Below are 21891 nucleotides of genomic sequence, written 5' to 3' on the forward strand. Positions count from 1 at the left end.
AAAACAGAAATCATGAACCCTGAGAACTGAGATGAAGAGAGAATTCCTCACTACAACAAAGCCATTTCTGGAGCCATTCCCATTTCTGAAATCATATTTAGACTTCTTATTCATTGTGACACTTTGTTCTGTTTCTATAAAAGCAATAACTCACACCCATCAGAAAATATCCTGAGTGCTTACATGTGGCTTTGCTGAATCCCATTAGTATTTTCATTGTGTTTAGAAATACAGTTTCAAAAACTTTTTGTGAGGTGTAACTTGCACGCCATAAAAATGTGGGCATCTTAAACGTATGATTCAACGATTGTTTAAACGTGGCCCTGTCATGTCACCAGCACCCAAACCCCAATATTCCAACATCACATTTCTGGTCCTTTACAAATCTTCTAGAGGTTTGTAATTTTTAAAGAAAGAATGAAAACACCATAATACCAACAATGTTGGCCAACATTCAACTTCATTATTTTATAAATACATTTTGGGGTTCTATGAATAAACTGTAGATTATGCCCAAAGGTGCTATATTTTGGTTTACCAGAAAGAACTCTTCTGCATTATTTAACATATATTTTCAGGAGTTCCCGTCATGGCACAGGGGAAATGAATCTGACTAGGAACCATGAGGTTGCGGGTTCGATCCCTGGCCTCGCTCAGTGGGCTAAGGATCCAGCCTTGCCGTGAACTGTGGTGTAGATCGCAGACGAGGCTTGGATCTGGCATTGCTGTGGCTCTGGCGTACGTAGGTCGGTGGCTACAGCTCCGATTCAATCTCCAGCCTGGGAACCTCCACATGCTGCGGGTGCATCCCTAAAAAAGGACAAAAAGACGAAAAATATATATACATACATATTTTAAAAATTTCAACTTATACATCTAAATTGGTAACTAAATGTTTTATCGGTTTCACACGTGAAAACATATGTGTGTATGAGAATATATGGCCCCAACTAAAGCTACAGGCAAAAAACTAGCATGGAAGAGAGAGAATATTTGCGTTCCAAAGCCCTCAGGGAGCTTGAAGGTACAGATGTTTTATACCAATGACTTTAAATTTAGACTTAGCAGGAAGAGACCTCATGGTGTAGTACAGAAAAGACTGCCTTTGAATTATTCAGAAAAGTCTGAATTAGAGCTTGGCTCTGTCATATCTTATTACATAACTTTAAGCAAAACTGTAAACTTCTCTGAAATGTGACTATTACTCCAACTGCTGCACAGTCACAGAGTTATTTAAATACCACCACCTCCACCAGTTATGAACGACAGCACAGAAACATATGAATTAGACGACCACCAATGTTGCAGAGTCATGTGATTCAGGTGACATCACAGAATCACGTGAATACCAGGACCAGCATCACAGGGTCATGTGACTACTGCCACCACCGAAGTCGAAGACTGAGGCACACACCAAATCCACCACTGCAAAGTGACATGAACACTGAGACCAAACGTTGCAGAGTTATGTAAATACTGCAATGCTGTCACAAGTCTCATGAAAACGATGAACAGCTGTGCCTGGTTGTGTGCATACCACCACCACAGCAGGAATACCACTGTCTCTTAGGGAAAGACCATAACCCACTCTGCCAAGTTAGGGGACTGCCACACCCAATACGGTCACTGTTACGTGACTAGCACAACATTCCAGAGCTATGTGAATACCACCACCAGCAACATTACAAAATGAAGCAACTACTTCCACCGCAGGGGCAAAGTTGTGTCAGTAACTCTCAAAGATATGAGACCACCTTCACCCCTCTCCTCGGCAGAGGGATGCAAAATTCACATCCAGAGTCACAGACTCAAGGAAAACCCAGGACCAACCTTGCAGATGTGCGAATGTGACCAGTGGCCACTGCAGATCATCTGAGTCCTCTGCCCACCATCACAGAGCTATTGAAGACCACTGCCAACGCTGCAGTTATAGGAATACCACCAGCACCACCTCAGAATAATGTGAATTCTGTGAACACTCTCAAAGTGACGTGTCGATGCCAACACCACCATCACCACCGAGTCGTGTAAATTCCATGACCAAGTCACAGTGTCATCCAAATTACACCATCACAAGTCAACAGCGACACCAGTGTTACACAACTATGCTAATACTTTGACAAAATAATGTTGCAGGGTTACAGGGCTATCAGGATGAATGTCACAGCATCTGTGAGCACAACCAACACCGAGGTGGCAGGACCATGTGAATACAGGACCTCTGTCATAGAGTTCTTTGAATACCACCTCTTGGGCTGCACCCTTCAGCTCCTATACTTACCCAGCCTCAAGACCCAGGAAAAAGCTCAGAGACATCAATCGTTTAATGGAGAGGGGGTCTTACATGTCTGAAGCAAGGTCCTGGAGTGACACCCCACCACTGCAGCAGACAGTGGACGGGATATGGCAGTAGTCTTCACTCCCGGGGGGGAAGGGGAAGTTAGCAGTTATGGGGGAATTGACACATGTTGGCTCATTATTTACCAGGGAAACCAGCAGAGGGGTGTGTCCCTCGAGGCCCCTTTGATAAGCTGTTGTGGTAGAGAGGTTCTGATCTAAAGATTAGAACAAACACTAGCTGGGGCTGGGGACAAGGATATGGGAAGGTCAGTCATATGAGTGGGGTCTAGATGAAACAGGGACAGGTCAAGCAGGAGACATACAAACAGTAAGAGAAGAGCCAGCTTGAGTAGCCCAACCTTACACCACCTCTGCTCTGACCACAGTGGTATGTGAAATGTGAACACCAGGAGTTCCCATCGTGGCTCAGTGGTCATCAAACCTGACTAGTATCCATGAGGACTCGGGTTCAACCCATGGCTTTGCTCAGTGGGCTAAGGGTGTGGCGTTGCCATAAGCTGCCGTGTAGGTCACAGATGCAGCTCACTTTCTGCATTGCTGTGGCGGTGGTGTAGGCCAGCAGCTATAGCTCCAATTCAACCCCTAGCCTGGGAACCTCCATATGCCGTGGGTCCTGTCCTAAAAAGACAAAAAATAAAATAAAATAAAATAAAATATGTGAAACTAGGTCACCCTCACAGAGCCATGGAAATAACATCAGCAACAACATCATAAAGTCTCGTGCACCCACCACGGCTTCAGATTACGTGTCTGTCAACAGCACGACCATTTCAGGGCTCTGTGGATGCCATGACCAACACCACAGAGCTGTGGGAATAAACAGCCAACAAGGACGTCACGAGGGTACCACCACCAACACGACCACTGAGATACCTGGCTACCACAACCAACAGTCGAGTTGCATTAACATCATAACCAACATCCAGCGTCATTTGAGCATCATCACCGCCACACCATCGCAGGCAAGTGAACATCAGGAACAACACTGCAGGGTCATGTGAGTACCAACTGTGCCCACGTCACAGCACAACATGACCAACATTGGAGAGTCAGGCGAATACCCACGACAGCTTTGCAGAGGTATTTGAGTAACCCAGCCAACTTGGCAGAGTGACGTGACTACGACCAAACCAATGTCAGAGATGACTGTGAATACCAATGCAGCCAAAATCACAGAATGACAGAAATACCGCCAACAACACTAAGGCAAAGCCACAGGGCATTGCTACATGGAGACTAGCTTCTCAGAGTTGTGAGAGTACCACCACCGCCTACACAGGTATGTCAGTACCTCTACTGCTGTTCACTGAGTTATATGAAGACCATGAGCGACTTGAGGGAATTATATGATATCTCCACCGCCACATGTGCCATCCTATGTGACCACCACCAGTGTTCAATTACCTTCCCAAGGGTCTGTAGCAATTTGTCTTCTAACCGCTAATGTCTAAGCGAGTTTATTTCTCTATCCTTCATAACACCGGATGTCATCAGTCTTTTGACTCTTTTCCTACCATGGGCCCAAGTATTTCTTTTTTGTTTTTGTTTTAATTTGAATTTCCCTGACCTCTAATAAGATGATGTAGTTTTCTTACTTGGTTATTGGCTATTTGTACTTCTTTTTCTGTTAACTGACTATACATATCTCTGGCCCAATGTTCTATTACATTCCTCTTTTTCTTTATATGTTAATCTCCCATTCAATCATTTTTCTTTTGATGATCAATTTCTACATGTTACCTAAAGCAATTGTTACTACAGTAATAGAATAATAATTACTATGGTCACATGTATATCATTTCTGTATGGTTTTAAGTGCCCTGTCTTAACGGAGAAGGTCTACTGTCCCTAGATTTTTACAATATTCAGCTATTATTTGTTTATCTAAGCACTCACTTATTTAAGTGTTTCATTGAATGTTTTCCATTTAGCTTTTTAATCTACTTAGAATTGACTTGTCTGTATAAAGCTATAGAATGAGTTATAATGCTAGCTTCCGAATGGACTACTACTTATATCAATACCACTGATTTATATGATTTAATTCATATGTCTTCCCAGGTTAATATGCCAACTTTGTGGTATATTAAATTCTTATTACTGTATATGGACCTTTACCTGAACTCTATTACATGTCATTTGTCAATTCTTATGCCTCTTGTACATATTTTTCCTTGAGAACTTTAAAATCATCTTGTGACATTCTTCTGCTCCTCAAAAACTATTTGGATTCCAACTGAAATTTCACGTATTACCTTGAAAAAATTTACATTTACTTCAGGGTTTTTTTAATCTGTAAACATGAGTTGTCTCCATTTCAGATATTATTTATTACCCTTAATAAAACTTTATGGTCTTCATTAGATTACTCTCTACTTTTCTTTTTCAGTGTATTCCAAGGCACTTTGTTTTAAGTTTTGGTAACCACAGAGAATGAAATTTGATTCTTCTATCCCCTTTCTACCCGGGTTTTACTACATAGAAAACCCAATCAATGCACTCCAGCAATGTACATAACTGAAAAATTTGAAACCCTGGACAATGGAGCCCATAAAACCTCTCAGAACTGAACACAACCTCCTAGCACCAAAGAGAATGAAATAAAAAAGAGAGTGTAGGAGTTTCCTGGTAGCCAGTAAGTTAAGGATCCAGCATTGTCACTGCTGTGGTGTGGGATCCATCCCTGGTCTGGGAAATTCTGCACACCATGGGCATGGTTAAAAGGAAGGAAGGAAGGGAGGGAGGAAGGAAGGAAAAGAAATAGAGAATGTAAAGTTGTGATTTTTTTTGTTTTGGTTTTGGTTTTGGTTTTGGTTTTTTGTTTTGGATGCACCTGCAGCATATGGAAGTTCCTAGGCCAGGAACTGAATCTCAGCTGCAGCTGTGACCTACACCACAGCTGTGACCATGCCAGATCCTTAACCCACTGAACCACAGTGGGAACTAGAGGTTGTGGAGTTTAGATGTAGAAGTTCATGCATCAGCCACACAGGAATTCCAGGAAAAGAAAAGATAAGTAGAGGGAAAGAAATATTCAAGAGCAAGAGAATAAAATGTGTAATATTTTACAGAGACAGGAATGTTTATATTTTCAAGGCTCCAAGAAAAAAATATGAAAAAAGATCCACATTTGGACACATGGCAGGTTAATTTCAGCACAAAAGGACCAAGAGAGAAACATCCTGAAAGCATTCCATGAGGGGGAAAAAAAATAGGTTACTTACAAAGAAAGTTCTCTTTCAGTACCAAATACGTGAAGACAAATAACATCTAAAGACTGAAGAGAAGTACTAAGCCAAGAATCTTATATCCACCCAAACTAGCATTCAAGTGGGAAGGCAAAGCAAAGATTCAGAAAGTTAACCACCCACAGACACTCTCTGAAAAAATATTCCAGGAAAACAAGAATACAAAAAAGACAAGGATGTGGGCCTATGAGAAACAATGATAAGAAAAGAATCAACAAAATTGACAGGTACGCCCTAGGCCTTAATAATTATTGATGCATAACTCTAAATACTTTCTTACAATGATGGGGAGCTGAAATCTCAGAAGATCTCAACATGGCTGGTCAGGGACAGATATAAAAGAGAAGTAGAAGAGGATAAGGAAAGCTTGCTAAACGCTCTTATACTATATGGAGGTAGGTCCAAAACTAATTCTAGGAAGCTGTAGAAAAATAAGTTTACATACATTGTAAAAAAAATTGTAAGCCACTGTGAAAATAATAACAAAATTATCGACTTCCAAACTAAATAGGTCTGCCAGCAAAGAGAAGGCGGAAAATAGAAAATGCACAAATGAAAGGCAAAGAAAAAACAGAAAACATCCGCGACAGTCCCAACCATTTCAGTGACCACACTAATCGTGAACAGATCAAACCCACTAATTAAAGGTCAAAGACTTTCACATTTGTTAAAATATATGTGTTAGGAGTTCCCGTCGTGGCGCAGTGGTTAACGAATCCGACTAGGAACCATGAGGTTGCGGGTTCGATCCCTGGCCTTGCTCAGTGGGTTAACGATCCGGCGTTGCCATGAGCTGTGGTGTAGGTTGCAGACGCGGCTCGGATCCTGCGTTGCTGTGGCTCTGGCGTAGGCCGGTGGCTACAGCTCCGATTGGACCCCTAGCCTGGGAACCTCCATATGCCGCGGGAGCGGCCCAAGAAATAGCAAAAAAAAAAAGTGTTAAATAAAGTGATAAAGAAGATACTAAGATAAAACAGATTCAAATCAGGCAAATGCTAACCAAAGGAAGCAAGGAAATAATACCTCATTTACAAGCAAAAGAAACATGAAACAAACTTAACAAGATACGTGCAAGACCAACTGAAGAAAACCTTTAATGATGAATAAATTTTTTTAAAACTGCTCATATGGAAAGACACATCATGATTTCTGGACTGGATGATTTCATACTAAAACCATGCCAGTTCTCCTCCACATTTATCTAGAATTTTATTGTGATGCCAATTAAAGTCCCAATAGGATTTCTCCCAAAAAACTTGAAAAAATAATTCCAAAACTTATATCATAAAGGAGGATCCTCAAGAACAAAAAGAAATTTCTAAAGAAGATAGAAATGGAAAGGAAGTAGTGTTTGGGCTTAGAACTTGTCCTGGACTCTGTACCACAACTTGGCCCAGCTGGAAATTAAAAACTTACTAAGCAAACACACACAAAAAAAGAAAGTGGTGAAAATTATGTGATATTGACATGGGAATAGACAAATCACGCAAGGGACTAGAATGAGGCCCAGAAGAAAAGGGTGCACAAATCTGTGGGCATCACTGAAGGAAAGATAAGCCTGTCAATAAATGTGAGGGTGTGTGATTACCCGTACATTAGAAAAAGGGTATATCAAAGCAGCCTGCCCACAGCTCTTGTGTATGGTGCAGAGTGTGTGTGCAGTGTCACTGTGCTATACGAAAGGCATACCCTCCCCCAAATGCCCATCTAACCCCATGCACAAAATTAACCCCAGAAGGATTAAAGAGCTAAAGCTAAGAAATAGAAATATTGAAGTGTTATAAGAAATAGAAACTTATATTTCTATCATAGGACCTAAGACTCAACGGCTATAAGTGAGCTCATGAAAATTAATCATTTTTGTAAGAAAAGACATTTGTTCCGATATAAACAACATGAAAAGGCAAGAGAAAGACTGAGAAAAATCCAAAACAAACAAAAAAATTAAGCAAACCCATCAACTTGATGGACAAAATGGGCAAAGGATACAAACAGAAGATACACAGAGGAAGAAAGACAGTTGGCCAACATGTATCTGTAAAGACTAGTGCCCAGATGGATGGATCAGAGAAATTAACATAACACCAGAAAGAGATACAATTTTTTGCCCAGTCAAATTGGGTGAGGAAGCAGGAAAATGGGCCCTGTCCCATGTTCTTGTAACAAGTGTAATTTGGTAAAATCTTTTTGGAAGACTCTTTGGAAGTATCTGTGGATATGAAAAATATGCTTGCCTTTTACCCAGCAAGGTTATTTGTAGTTCTCTATTCATGCATAGGTGCATGAAACTGTATATGTAAAATATTCATTACTTCATTGCCTGTAAAGAGTAAAAATCTGAACCCCCCTCCTCAAATGTTGATCAAGAAATGTATGGTTAAACACTTAAGACACATCCAAACTATGGATCCCAAAGCAGCCATTTTTTTAATCATAAAATGGATTTATGAGCTTAGCATCTCAAAAAAACAATTACTCCCTCCACATTTTACTGGTTTTAAAGCAAGTCATAGGGTCCGCCAGATTCAAGGAGAGGGGACAGCTTAAGGGTGTGAACACTGGTCCATCTTTGGAAACACAAGGGCACAGAGAGGAGACAAAGATAGGAAGAGCAGTGGGAAGGAAGAAAGGTTAGGAAGAAATATTACCTCTGAATACTTCTACATTGTTTAAACATTTTATAACAAGAACATGTTAATTTATTACTTGCACAATTGCAAAATGAGGGAAAAAAAAGTCTGCAACCTACAGCACAGCTCACAGCAACGCCGGATCCTTAACCCACTGAGCGAGGCCGGGGATCGAACCCACAAGCTCATGGTTCCTAGTCGGATTCATTAACCACTGCGCCACGATGGGAACTCCAGGAAAATTTTTTAAATATTTTCTACCATAAGAAAAAAGATCTTGGAGTTCTCATCGTGGTGCAGCAAAAACAATCTGACTAGCATTCATGAGGACGAAGTTTCTTTTCTTTTTTTCTTTCTTTTTTTTTTTTTTTTTTTGTTTTGTTTTTGGGGTTTTTTTGTTGCTTTTTAGGGCCGCACCTGCAGCATATGGAGGTTCCCAGGCTAGGGGTCAAATCAGAGCTACGGCTGCCAGCCTACACCACAGCCACAGCAATGCAGGATCTGAGCTGCATCTGCGACCTACACCACAGCTCACGGCAACACCAGATCCTTAACCCACTGAACGAGGCCAGGGATTGAACACGCATCCTCAAGGATCCTAGTCGGTTTTGTTAACTGCTGAGCCACGAAGTGATCTCCCATGAGGACAAAGTTTCGATCCCTGGACTAGCTCAGTGGGTTAAGGATCCGGCGTTGTCATGAGCTTCGGTGTTAGATAGCAGATGAGGCTCAGATCCTGAGTTGCTGTGGCTGTGGCATAGGCCAGCAGCTGCAATTATGATTCGACCCCTAAGCTGGGAACCTCTATAGGCCATGGGTGAAGCCAAAAAAAAAAAAAGAAAGAAAAGATCTTGCTTAATATAACCGGACCTCCAAGCTATGATGCCAAACTGCTCACAAAGATCTAGGTCATCTGGTATCTCAGATTACAAGGGCTCTGGACCAACCCTCCTTGACCCTCTGATGATGTGATGGTGAGTGAAAAGGTCAGTGAAACCAACCACATCTCTCAGGTGGGCTGCTCCTATGATGGGTGTCTTTGAATTTCATCCCCCAGCCTCAGCAGCTGGTCAAGAATCGGTGTGCGATCCTAGCCAAGCCAATAAGTCACAGCCCTGGGGGTTCTACTAGAACTACCTGGACCATCCACTGTCTTGGAGTCACAAGACCCAACGAAGCTTTGTTGCACAATTAATAGTAACTCTTCCTCAGTCCCCATTCCTTTCTAGCCAGAGGAGGTTAAAAGAATTAATGAATAATTAACCCTGGTGATTTCTAGCCTCAGTGACTATTAGAGGACTGTTTCAAAGTTCATTTGGAATTATGGTATTCCAAACTCATTATCCTCTAGTGTGGCCCATAAATAGGGATATCATCCATGCTGGGACCTGAAGAAAGTCTATTACACCTTCAATATTTTACTGTTAGCCTACTAAGTAATTTGCCTTTTAGGCTTCTGATACTGGGCAAAGAAGTGTCTCTTAAATGACTTTAAAATGTTTAAGTCGCCATTAAAATGTAGCTATTAATAATGTAAACATTAGTTTACTAAATACATGTAAAAATACCCTACATCATTTATGTCACAATTAATAAATACTTATCTGCACCTGTTAGGATGATCAGGTGGAGAAAACTTGAACAAGTATCAAAGACCTTACAGTTAACTGGTCATCCTTTGACGGCTACACTCGGGGGCAGCAAAAGAAATGTATCAAAGCCAAGAAGAAAGACAAATTGCTGGGAAATCAAAGGAGGGACCATGAAGCACCGTCTATATGAACGGTGGCAGTAACGGAGGCAGTGACTCTCAAAGAGTGGTCCCTTGGCCAGCAGCAGCATTGGGGAACTTGTTAGAAATACAAATCCCAAACTTCCAGCAGGCTCTTCCAGGCATTCTGATGTCCCCTCCAGTCTGAGATTTGTCTGTAGAAAGACTGATTCAACTTTCCAAGCTTTCTTTATCTGATCTGAGTGCTGTCGGCAGGCTATGCAAGTTCAAACCTTGATTCTTCCATTTAATAGTTGAGACCTTAGGGTTTTTTAGTATTTTTTTAAATTAAATCTCCCAGAGCCTTGATTTCCTTAAATGAAAAGAGAGGTGACAATATCCACTTCCCGGATCTGTGGTGAGTGTAAAACCCACCTGCTAGTTACCTCCCACAATTCCTGGCCTACGTGTGGCTCACCAGAACAGTAATATTGTTATTTGTACACTTCAGCTCGGGCTCCTAGGGGGTCCCTTCATACACATGGTGAGGGCTCTGCTACAGTTCAGCCTTAACTAAAAATGGCATATGTTTCGGTGTGCTTGATTTTTTTCTTTCTTCTCTTCTCTTTTCTTTTATTTTCCGGCAGTCCCATGGCATATGGAGTTCCCAGGCCAGGGACCAGATCTGAGCCACGGTGGTGACCTATGCTGCAGCTGTGATGATGCCAGATTCGTAACCCACTGTGCCAGGCCAGGGATCGAACCTGTGTCCCAGCATTCCAGAGACACCACCAATCCCACTGAGCCACAGCAGGAACTCCTCAGTGTATTTTATTTCTTCAAACTCCAGCTTACCTTGAGGGTCTCAGGACATTGTGGCTTGTGGCTTCTGGCTCCTCCTGTTTTCTGCAGTAAGCCCTGGACACAAAGCCTGGGTGTATGTCAGGGCATCCAAACATCCCCCAAATCTTAGGAAACGGACGACATAACAATAGCAAATGGACTTTGTGAGAACCTAAATTCACGATGTTGACACAAAGTAAATCCAATCAAGTGTCTGACGGCTTTCTTCAGAAAACAGGAATATGGGCAAACAGCACTATTATTCAAAATAACTCAAAAAGCACAGAATAAAATCAGCTTTCTGAATGAGAAACATTAAAAGCAAAAACATGCAGGGCTAGAGACAGAGTTCCTATAACAAAAGTGAGAATGTCACTGATAGAATAAACTGAGCTAGCTTGTTCCAGAATTCAAAGAAAAAAAAAATTTTTTTAAAGAATTCAAAGAAATAATGGGGTGTGTAGGCAAGAACCCAGAGCCATCAGAAAAAGAACTGTAACAGACAAAGATCCTGAAAGAAAACTCAATTCATTCTGAGCAGGAGGAAAATAAGGGAAAATGTTGTTCCTTCAATACAGAAGAATATAGCAATAACCGCCAATAGCACTAAGACAAAAGCCATTATTTTGTAAAAGAGAGTCTTGATAAAGACGTTTCTCGGCAACTGTGTGCCTGAGCCAGCTACAAATGAACGGAAAAGGCAGGAAGCCAAAAAAAAGAGTTGGGAAAGATTAGTCACACATTTGTCACTCTCCACAGACTCTGATGGCTCTTGCCTCACCCTGGAAAGCTGGGAGCTGCGATCTCTGAGGTCAACAGAGACCTGAAGACCCAGAGCCCTGGCCACTCGTGCCAAAAGATGAGAGTGACGTCAGAACTGTCCGAGCAGGTGTGTTTCACGGAGTGAAGGGGACCAGGGAATGGGGACACATTTTTGGAGCCAGAATTGCAAAAGGAACCCATGGGATGCAGACATTTAGGGACAGAGGAAACTGAGTCCAAGAGCAACAGAAAACTGTCTGGAGAGCTGAAAAATATTCATATTAGTCCCAACTGAAGGCAACCAAATATCCAGCAACAGTGTAATGGATAAATACATAGTAATATATTCACAAAATAGGGTGGGAACCCAGCAACGAGAATGGAAGAACCTCAACTATATGCGACAGCTCATCTCTGTAATTGGCAAAGGCCCTTCAGCCATGTCATTCATTCCATTAATGTTGACAGAGCCCCTCCTCTATGCCAGAACTAGTATAGCCAGATAACAGGACACCAGGGAATAGGATAGGTGAAGTCACACACTGACGGAGGATCCATTCTAGTCAGGAAAATAGGTAAACGGAAATAAATAATTGGTCTACCCTTCACCTACCTTTTGGATTTCATGCACCAACTCTGCATGCATACTCCTGTGTGTAAACCAGCTCTTTCATCACCACCTCCTCCATCCCATCTTGTCACACCTCCTGTGTCCACACAGGCAACTCCCTCCTGCCTGCAAGCGCTTCTTCCCTCCCCTCCCTCCTCACTTGCCCTTCTAAGATCCCTTCCAGTCTTAATGATGCACATCAAACATCAGACACCAAGAAAGGGTCCCTCCCTCCTCGAGTCATAACATCACTTATCTTGTAAGACCACTTTCTTTGCAGGGCTGCACCCTCCGCATATGGAGGTTCCCAGGCTAGGGGTTGAATCGGAGCTACAGCTACTGGCCTACGTCACAGCCACAGCATCGCAGGATCGAAGCCACGTCTTCGACCTACATCACAGCTCGCTGGCGCTCAGCCCGACCCACTGAGCGAGGCCAAGGATTGAACCTGCATCCTCCTGGATGCTAGTCGGCACTGCGCCACAATGGGAACTCTCGTAAGAGCACTTTCTGTGTTCCACTGCCATGGACCTCTTTGCCGGTTTGCATGATGCCTTCTCAACATTTTATCACGGCACAAGGCTCTGCACAGAGAATGTGATAAAGTTATGTTGCCGAAATTCAAAATGAAGAAAATTTACATCTTCAGGGTTCTCCGTCATTGCCATGTGCTGCCTCCCTATCAATTCCCTGACATCCCAGCCCGCCTCCAAAATGCCGAGTGAGTGTTCTGCACCACTGCCCCCAAACTCGGCTCAGGCTCCAGCTCCCATTCACACACTTCTCCCAGAAGTTTCTGCAGGATTCTGTTTTTATCCCTCTTTGCATTCCTAATGCCTCACATGGGATGGGTACAAAATAAATGTTTGGTGAATGTATTAACGTATTCACTAAAGACTAACACCGTTAAAGATGCTTTCAACAACCCTCCAGCATCAGAACTAGAAAGCTTGTAACACTTCATTTGATAATGCAAGAATCTCATGAATCATAATTTTTTCATTAACTTTTTATTTCACTTATTAGCACCAATTTACATTGGTTTATGTTACGTAAGGTACTTGAATTCTCTGTGTTTCCCTGAAATTATTCTGGAATTTAGATAGTTGATGGTTAAATAGGCCTTTTTCCTTAGCTGTATTTATCCAAGTGAGTGTCTAAGAGTGTGTATTTTACGTTAAAGAACAATAAGGAAAAACGAGGTGGAGGGGATGGCTGATCCTAGCAAAGGAAGAGAAGACTAAAAAGCATGACAAATATTTGCAATAATAGACTGTAATTATTTCAAAATAAAAAGTTTGTTAAAAATTCAAGAACGGAGAGTTCCCGCTGTGGCACAGTGGAAACAAATCCAACCAGTATCCATGAGGACACAGGTTCAATCCCTGGCCTCGCTCAGTGTGTTAAGGATCCGGCCTTGCTGTGGCTGTGGTGTAGGTCAGCAGCTACAGCTTGGATTCGACTCCTAGCCTGAGGACCTCCATATACCATGGGTGCGGGGCCCTAAAAAGGCAAAAAAAGAATTTCCCAGTAACTAATTACAGTCTTATTTTTTCCATTTTTAATTTTTTATTACAGTTGATTTACAATGTCCTGTCAATTTTAAAATGGATTTGTATTCTATGAGTTAACTACCTAATCTCTAACTCTACATTAACCGGCATGAGCACTTTAACCGAGTATACCATAATTATACAATTCAACATGTACTTAGTGCTTCAAGCCCTACAATATAAAAATGAACAAGAAAAATCATTGATCCCAAGTTTCATTCCTCTGTCTTCTGTTTTTTGGGGGTTTTTTTTAACCATAAGAAGACAGTTCTGTAAAAGGTACATGTCACTTTTTTTGGCCATACCTGTGGCATATGGAAGTTCTCAGGCTAGGGCTAGAATCAGAGCTGCAGCTGCCAGCCTACACCACAGCCACAACAACACAGGATCAGAGCCACATCAGCAGCCTATACCACAGCTTGTGGTAACACCAGATCCTTAACACATTGAGCAAGGCCATGAGCCTGCATTCTCTTGGATACCCGTCAGGTTCTTAACCTGCTGAGCCACGGTGGGAACTCGGGCACCTGTCATTTTTGCTGGCTGGCAAATGGCAAAGCCTGCTGAAAGTTGCCTGCACTTCTACATTCAGCTGGATAGTCAGACAAGAGCAGACTTTGGAACCATACAGACCTAGGTCACAGACGTACCTCCTGGCTGACCACTCGTGTGAAAGTTAGCAAATCACTAGATATTTTGAGTCTCGGTTTCCTCAACTGTAAAATGAGATTACAGTAAGAAATACACAAGACAGCATGGATTTTAAACAAGTGCCATTACGCTGTGCCTGATGAGTGCAAGCTACATATACTGTGTTCAGAACAGCAACTATTCATCCACAGCACATTCTGGGATAAGAATTTCAATTGGCTCTTCATAAAACTTGCCCTTTGATGTGTTGCTTCTTTCACTCGGCATAGTTTTTCAAGGTTCATCCATGTTATAACATGTAACAATATTTCATTCCTTTTTGTGGCTGAATACTATTCCATTGTATCCATTCAGCTGCGGATAAGACTTTTGGGTTGTTTCCATTTGGGGGCTGCTATGAACATTCCTGTACAAGTTTTTGCACAAACCTACGCTTTCAGTTCTCCTAGGTGGAATTGCCAGGTCATGGGGTAAGTCTTGGGTTTAATTTTGAGGAACCACCAAACTGTTTTCCAATGCAGGTGCAGCATTTTACATTCCATCAACAACATAAGGTTCCCGTTCTTCCACATCTTCACCAAAAACACTTGTCATTGTCTACTTTTTTAGTTTAGCTATCCTAGTGGGTGTGAAGTGATATTTAATTGTGATTTTGATTTGATTTCTTTAGTCACTCCCCTAATGACTAAAGATACTGAGCATCTTTTCACGTGATCACTGGCCATCTGTATGTCTTTCGTGGAGAAATGTCTGTTCAAATCCTTTGCTCATTTTTCAAACTGGGTTATTTTTGTCTTTATTTTTGAATTATAATGGTTCCTTATATATTCTGGAGGTCAGTCCCTTATCAGACATCTGACTTGCAAATATTTTCTCCCACTCTGTCGCTGACTTTTCACTTTCTTGACAGCGTCCTTTGAAACACAAAACTTTTTTCATTTTAATGAAGTTCAGTGTATTTTTCCTGTGTTGTTTGTGTCTTTGGTATCACAGCTGAGAAACCACTGCCTAATCCATGCTTACAAAAATTTACCCCGATGTGTTTTCTATAAGCTTCATGATTTTAGCTCTTACACTTAATTCTTACTTCATTATGAGTTTATTTTTATATATGATGTGGGAAGGGGTCCAAATTCATTCTTTTGCATGTGGTTATCTAGTTGTCCTAGCACCATCTGCTGAAAAGACAATTCCCCAGTGAACAGTGTTGGCATCTTTGGCAAAAAATAGACTGGCCATGAGTTCAATAGGCAAGTAAACAGATGCTCAACATCACTAATTATTAAAGAAATGCAAAGCAAAACTATAATATGGACTACCTCACACCAGTCAGACTTTCCTAAAAAGTCTACAAATAACAAATGCTGGTGACAATGTGGAGAAAAGAGAACCCTCCTACATTGTTGAGGGGAATGCAAATTGGTGCAACCACTATGGAAAATACTATGGAGGTTCCTTAAAAAACTAAAAATAGAACTGCCAAATGATCCAGCAGTACAACTCCTGGGCATGCACCCAGACAAAACTATAATTTGAAAAGATACATGCACCCCTATGTTCACAGCAGCACTATTCACAATAGCCAAGACATGGACACAACCTAAGCATCCACTGACAGAGGAGTGGATAAAGAAAGTGTAACATATACATGAATATAAATGGAATATTACTCAGTCACTGAAAAGAATGAAATGTCATTTGCAGCAACATGGATGGACCCAGAGATTATCATACTAAGTGAAGTAGGTCAGAAAAAGACAAATACCATATATTACTTAGGTGTGAATGTGTATCAGAGAATCACTTTGTTGTACAGAAGAAATTAATAGGACATTGTAAATCAATTATACTTCAATAAAATTTTTAAAAATAAATAAAATGGCCATAAATGCATAGATTTATTTCTGAGCTCTCAATTCTTTCTTTTTTTTTTTTTTTTTTTTTTTTTTTTTGCTTTTTAGGGCCTCACCATGGCATATGGAGGTTCCCAAGCCAGGGATCGAATTGGAGCTGCAGCTGCCAGCCTATGACCCAGCCACAGCAACACAGGATCTGAGCCATGTCTGCAACCTACACCACAGCCCATAGCAACACCAGATCCTTAACCCACTGGTTGAGGCCATGGCATATGGAGGTTCCCAGGCTAGGAGTCTTATCGGAGCTGTAGCCACCGGCCTACGTCAGAGCCATAGCAATGCGGGATCCGAGCCGCATCTGCTAACTACACCAAAACTCACGGCAACGCCGGATCCCCAACCCACTGAGCAAGGCCAGGGATCGAACCTGCAACCTCACGGTTCCTAGTCAGATTCATTAACCACTGAGCCACGACAGGAACTCCAGGAACATGTGGCAATTTTAAATTCAAGCAAAATCCTGCCCCAAAATTTTTAGATTTGAAAAACCCTTTCGAATTGCTGAAGTTAGCTGTGGCCCGACCATCTCAACAAGTCAACTGCAAACACTTGTGTTCAAAAGCAACTTCTCTACAAATAGCAAATGCTAAAGAGGGTGTGGAGGAAAGGGAACCCTCCTACACTGTTGGTGCAGCCACTGTGGAAAACAGTATGAGGTTCCTTAAAAAATTAGAGTTGCTATATGACCAAACAAACACACTCCTGGGCATATGCCCAGACAAAACTATAATTTGAAAAGATACATGCACCCCAATGTTCACAGCAGCACTATTTACAATAGCCAAGACATGGAAGCAACCTAAATGTCCACTGACGGATGAATGGATAAAGAAGATGTGGTACATATATACAATGGAATATTACTCAGCCATAAAAAATGAAGTAATGCCATTTGCAGCAACATGGATGGACCTAGAGATGACCATACCAAGTGAAATAAATCAGAAAGAGAAGGACAAATACCATGTGATGTCACTTACATGTGGAATCTAAAATACGACATAAATTAACTTATCTATGAAACAGAAACAGATTCATAGACATAGAGAACAGACTTGTGGTTACCAAGGGTATGGGAGGAGGGATGGACTGGGCAGTTTGGGATTAGCAGATGCAAACTATTATACTTAGGATGCATAAACAACTAAGTCCTACTGCATAGCACAGGAAACTATATTTAATATCCTGTAATAAACTGTAGTGAAGAAGAATATGAAAATGTATATACATATATATCTGTATATGTGTGTATATATATAAACTGAATCACCTTGCTGTACACTGGACACTAACATTACGTTGTAAATCAACTGTGCTTCAATTAAAGGAAAAAAAAAAAAGAGCACCTTCTAACAAAAGGAAACCATGCCCAATTCTGTCTGTTTTGTTTGTTTGTTTGTTTTATTTTTGGACTTTCTGTCTTTTCTAGGACCGCGCCTGCGGCATGTGGAGGTTCCCAGGCTAGGGGTCTAATTGGAGCTGTAGCCACCAGCCTACACCAGAGCCACAGCTACGCCAGATCCAAGCCGCGTCTGCGACCTACACCACAACGCCGGATCCTTAACCCACTGAGCAAGGCCAAGAATCAAACCCAGGAGTTCCCGTCGTGGCGCAGTGGTTAACGAATCCGACTAGGAACCATGAGGTTGCGGGTTCGGTCCCTGCCCCTTGCTCAGTGGGTTAACGATCCGGCGTTGCCCTGAGCTGTGGTGTAGGTTGCAGACGCGGCTCGGATCCCGCGTTGCTGTGGCTCTGGCGTAGGCCGGTGGCTGCAGCTCCGATTCGACCCCTAGCCTGGGAACCTCCATATGCCGCAGGAGCGGCCCAAGAAATAGCAACAACAGCAACAACAACAACAACAGACAAAAAGACAAAAGACAAAAAGAATCAAACCCACAACCTCATGGTTCCTAGTCAGATTCGTTAACCACTGAGCCATGATGGGAACTCCCGTCTGGTATTGTTATTAAATAATTTAAATAATTTCAGGTTCCAAAATGTTTTGATTCAGTGATGCTAAAGTTAAGGTTATTTCAAAGGTTATTTCTTACAAGAGTTTATACATATTCAAGAGAAGGAAAACTCTAGCTTTCACCGATTAGTTTGCCTAATCTACTTTACACAGGATTTTGTATCCTTAAAGTTATATATTTATAAAATGTAGCCTAAAAATAGCCTTGAGTTTATTGAAAAGTTACTATTCACAGAAGAAGAATGGACTATACTTAAGCCCTAATTTGACTAATATCATAGCATGTTTTTCATTTAAAAGGTCATGGACATAAATGACCTTATGACCAATGGTGGCAGAAGTCAGAATAGTGGATACACTTAACAAGGTACTCTATTTACTGGCTGGGACACAAGGAAGCGTTGTGAGGCCTGGGAGTGTGCTTTAGATCTTGGTCAAGAGCTTGTGTGGGTGTAATATATGTGTGTGTGTGTGGTGCTCGCTGAGCTGAACACTCAAGGTTGCATGGTCTACTATGAACACAATAAAATTAATAAAACCCTCAAAATCATTTTAGTTTTAATGCTCAACTTTTTCCGATGAATAATGTACATTCACTGCACAAAAATTTGGAAAATGCAAACAAGCATCAAAAAATTAAAATCACTTCTAGAAGTTCCCATCATAGCTCAGTGGAAACGAATCTGACAAGTACCCATGAGGAGGCAGATTCAATCCCTGGCCTCACTCAGGGAACTTCCCGTATGCCATAGGTGCAGCCCTAAAGAAACAAAAAAATATATAAATGAATAAGGGCTAAATTTTATAATAAAATAAAATCATTTCTAACCAACCCACCAAAATAACTTGTTATTGTGATAAATGTTTGAAGCCCTATAACAGCTCAGCTCCTGTTCATTGGCTTGTAGGGCAGCTGGCACACTCTGTTTCAACACCCATCAACTTCAGCACTGACACCACAAGCTGCAGTCACATAGATACCACTCACCCCCAGTGGGACCTGTTTCCAACATCTTCCTCTCAAAGGGCTTCAAAACCAGTTGCTGCTAATTACCCTGTCATTCACCCTCCATGACAAAAGGCTGCTGCTCATACAGCAGCCCCAAAGACGATTTGCAGAAGCCTTAAAGCTGAGAACCCAAATAGGACCAGGAAGAGCACACAGTCACCTCCAGCTTTCACCCCATCCAGTCTCCACCTCAGTGGCATCAAGAACGGCATGGTACCGTCATATCTGTCTCCGGGATTCACGTGAATTAGGAGCTGTGCTGACACAGAGCTGGAGTCACGATCTTGTGATATGACAGTACTCTTTCTTGAATAAAGCAAATGAATAATCAATCACTTTGACTGAAGACAGAGGTCATCCCTGACTCATGGAACTTTGGAGAAGTGAGCTCTGGATTCAACAATAGCGACCCAGATGGCTCAGAGAGTAAATTTTCAGGAAGCCTCTGTCACCTGCCAGGCACTGTGCCAAGTGCCCTACCAATGTTCAGTCACTGCACTCCTCCTAGAAACTCTGTAAAGACAGAGCTGTAGCCTCCCCCACTTCAGACCAAGGGATTGAAGGCTCAGAAGCACCTCCACCCGGTGGACACCACCCTGGGGAAGGACAGCTTAAGAGTTAAGTAAAGTTGTCACATGTCCTGAGAACCTCGGGTACCTGCTGTTAAGAGTAAAGCCAGAGAAACGTGTTTCTGGGCCAGGGGCACAAAGGGCACATGAAGAGGGGGACACCACAGGGTAGTCTTGTGGGGATAAATGGGTTGGATGTTGAAAGAGGTGACGCGCCCTTTCAGTTGCCCTCTTTGCTTCGTCGGATTTCTTTTCAGCTCCCCTACAGGGAAGAAATTAGCCATTTGGTTCCATAGGAAACCCTATGTCTACGTTTCCTTAGCCAGTGTGACAATTCTCTTTTAATCTTTCATCTCACGGAGAAAATTATATTAATCCAAATGCCATATAGGCTTTCATCAAAAAAAAAAAAGCCAGGATGTCTTTGTAAATGTAGCTGGTGGCGTGTGTCATCCATCTCATTTACGACGAGGAAGCTGAGTCAGAGAGAGGAAGTATGACTGGGGTTTGGTTAAAAGTAAACCACTGTGCTTCATTTAATCTAAAAATCACAGCAATGCAATAGGCCACATCTGCTATTCAAAGTCAAAGGAAAAGAGGGAAGCAATATTCCCAAAATACATATGGGTATTACAGCTAAAGCCACGTTATAGCTCATGTGTGAAGTGAGCAAAGCTGTCCAGCCCTCTTTATCCTAGGGAGTGTGTCTCCATTCACCCCTGAACTAGCTGCTTGGTCCTTTTTTTTTTTTTTTTTTTTTTTGCTTTTTAGGGCTGAACCTGCAACATATGGAAGTTCCCAGACTAAGGGTCAAATCGGTGCTGCAGCTGCCAGCCACAGCCATAGCCACAGCCACAGCAATGCAGGATCCGAGCCGTGCCTTCGACCTGCACCACAGCTCATGGCTATACCAGATCCTCTAACCCACTGAGCAAGGCCAGGGATTGAACCCACATCCTCATAGATACTAGTCAAATTCTTAACTACTGAGCCACAATGGGAACTCCCTTTTTTTTTTCTTTTGACAACCACACCTGCAGAATATGGAAGTTCCCAGGCTAAGGTTCGAATCAGAGCTGCAGCTGCCGCCCTACGCCACAGTCACAGCAACACCAGATCCTTAACCCACTGAGCAAAGCCAGGGATTGAACCCACATCCTCATGGATACTAGTCGGGTCCATTACAACTGGGCCACATGGGAACTCATGCTGTTTGCTCTTAAAAATACCTTCTCTCACCTTGAGCACTGATTTTCTTTACCCCTACCCTGAGCCCCAAAAGAAAATTAAAACATTATTGGACAAGACAGCCCCTGATGGTCTGCTTAGCTTTGTTCTGTGTAGCTGAATCCCTTGCAAGCCTAATAGCAACACCACATTCTTAGCCCAGCTGGCCTTCTTCTGTGGGCCCACTGGTCCTTGGGCCCCAGTCTCAATCCTGGGACTCGGCTTTTTGGACCAGACTCCCTCTGGATTCCTGGCTTTGCCTTTCACTCCTTGCGACATACCTTTTGCCTGGAGCCTGCCTCACCCTCCTGGCTCTTAGGGAACAGCCATCAGCCCATCATCTGGACTTAAACGACTGAGAACAGGACTAAGTTATGTCGGAAGCCTTGTCATGACCACAGGATCTGTTCAGATAGCAACCCCCCTTTACTAAATTTATTTTATTGAAGTATAGTTGATTTACAATGTTGTGTTAATTTCTCAGTTATACATAAATATTATTTTTCCTAGTTTTTCCACTACAGTTTATGACAGATAATGAATATAGTGCCTGTGCTACCCAGTAGGACTTTGTCGGTTATCCATCCTATATATAATTGTTTGCATCTGCTAATCCCAAACTCCCAGTCCACCCCTCCTCGCTAACCCTTGGCAACCACAAGTTTCTCCTCTATGTTTGTGAGTCTATTTCTGTTTTGTAGATAAGATAATTTGTGCCATATTTTATTTTATTTTATTTTTGTCTTTTTGCCTTTTCTAGGGCCACTTCCGAGGCACACAGAGATTCCCAGGCTAGGGGTCGAATTGGAGCTGTAACCACCGGCCTACG

At 42.1% G+C, this 21891-nt stretch overlaps 1 protein-coding gene across 3 annotated transcripts in view; it reads right to left on the reverse strand.

Moving 5' to 3' along the window:
- The window catches only part of SHC3 (SHC adaptor protein 3), a 163367-nt gene that overhangs the window by 128413 nt on the left and 13063 nt on the right, over nucleotides 1-21891 (reverse strand). The window lies entirely within an intron of this gene.

The sequence above is a fragment of the Sus scrofa genome, chromosome 14 (assembly GCF_054392235.1).
Source record: "Sus scrofa isolate SSC_HxYL_T2T_F1_AM1 chromosome 14, Sscrofa_HxYL_maternal_Yorkshire_Landrace_v2.0, whole genome shotgun sequence".
NCBI lineage: Eukaryota > Metazoa > Chordata > Mammalia > Artiodactyla > Suidae > Sus > Sus scrofa.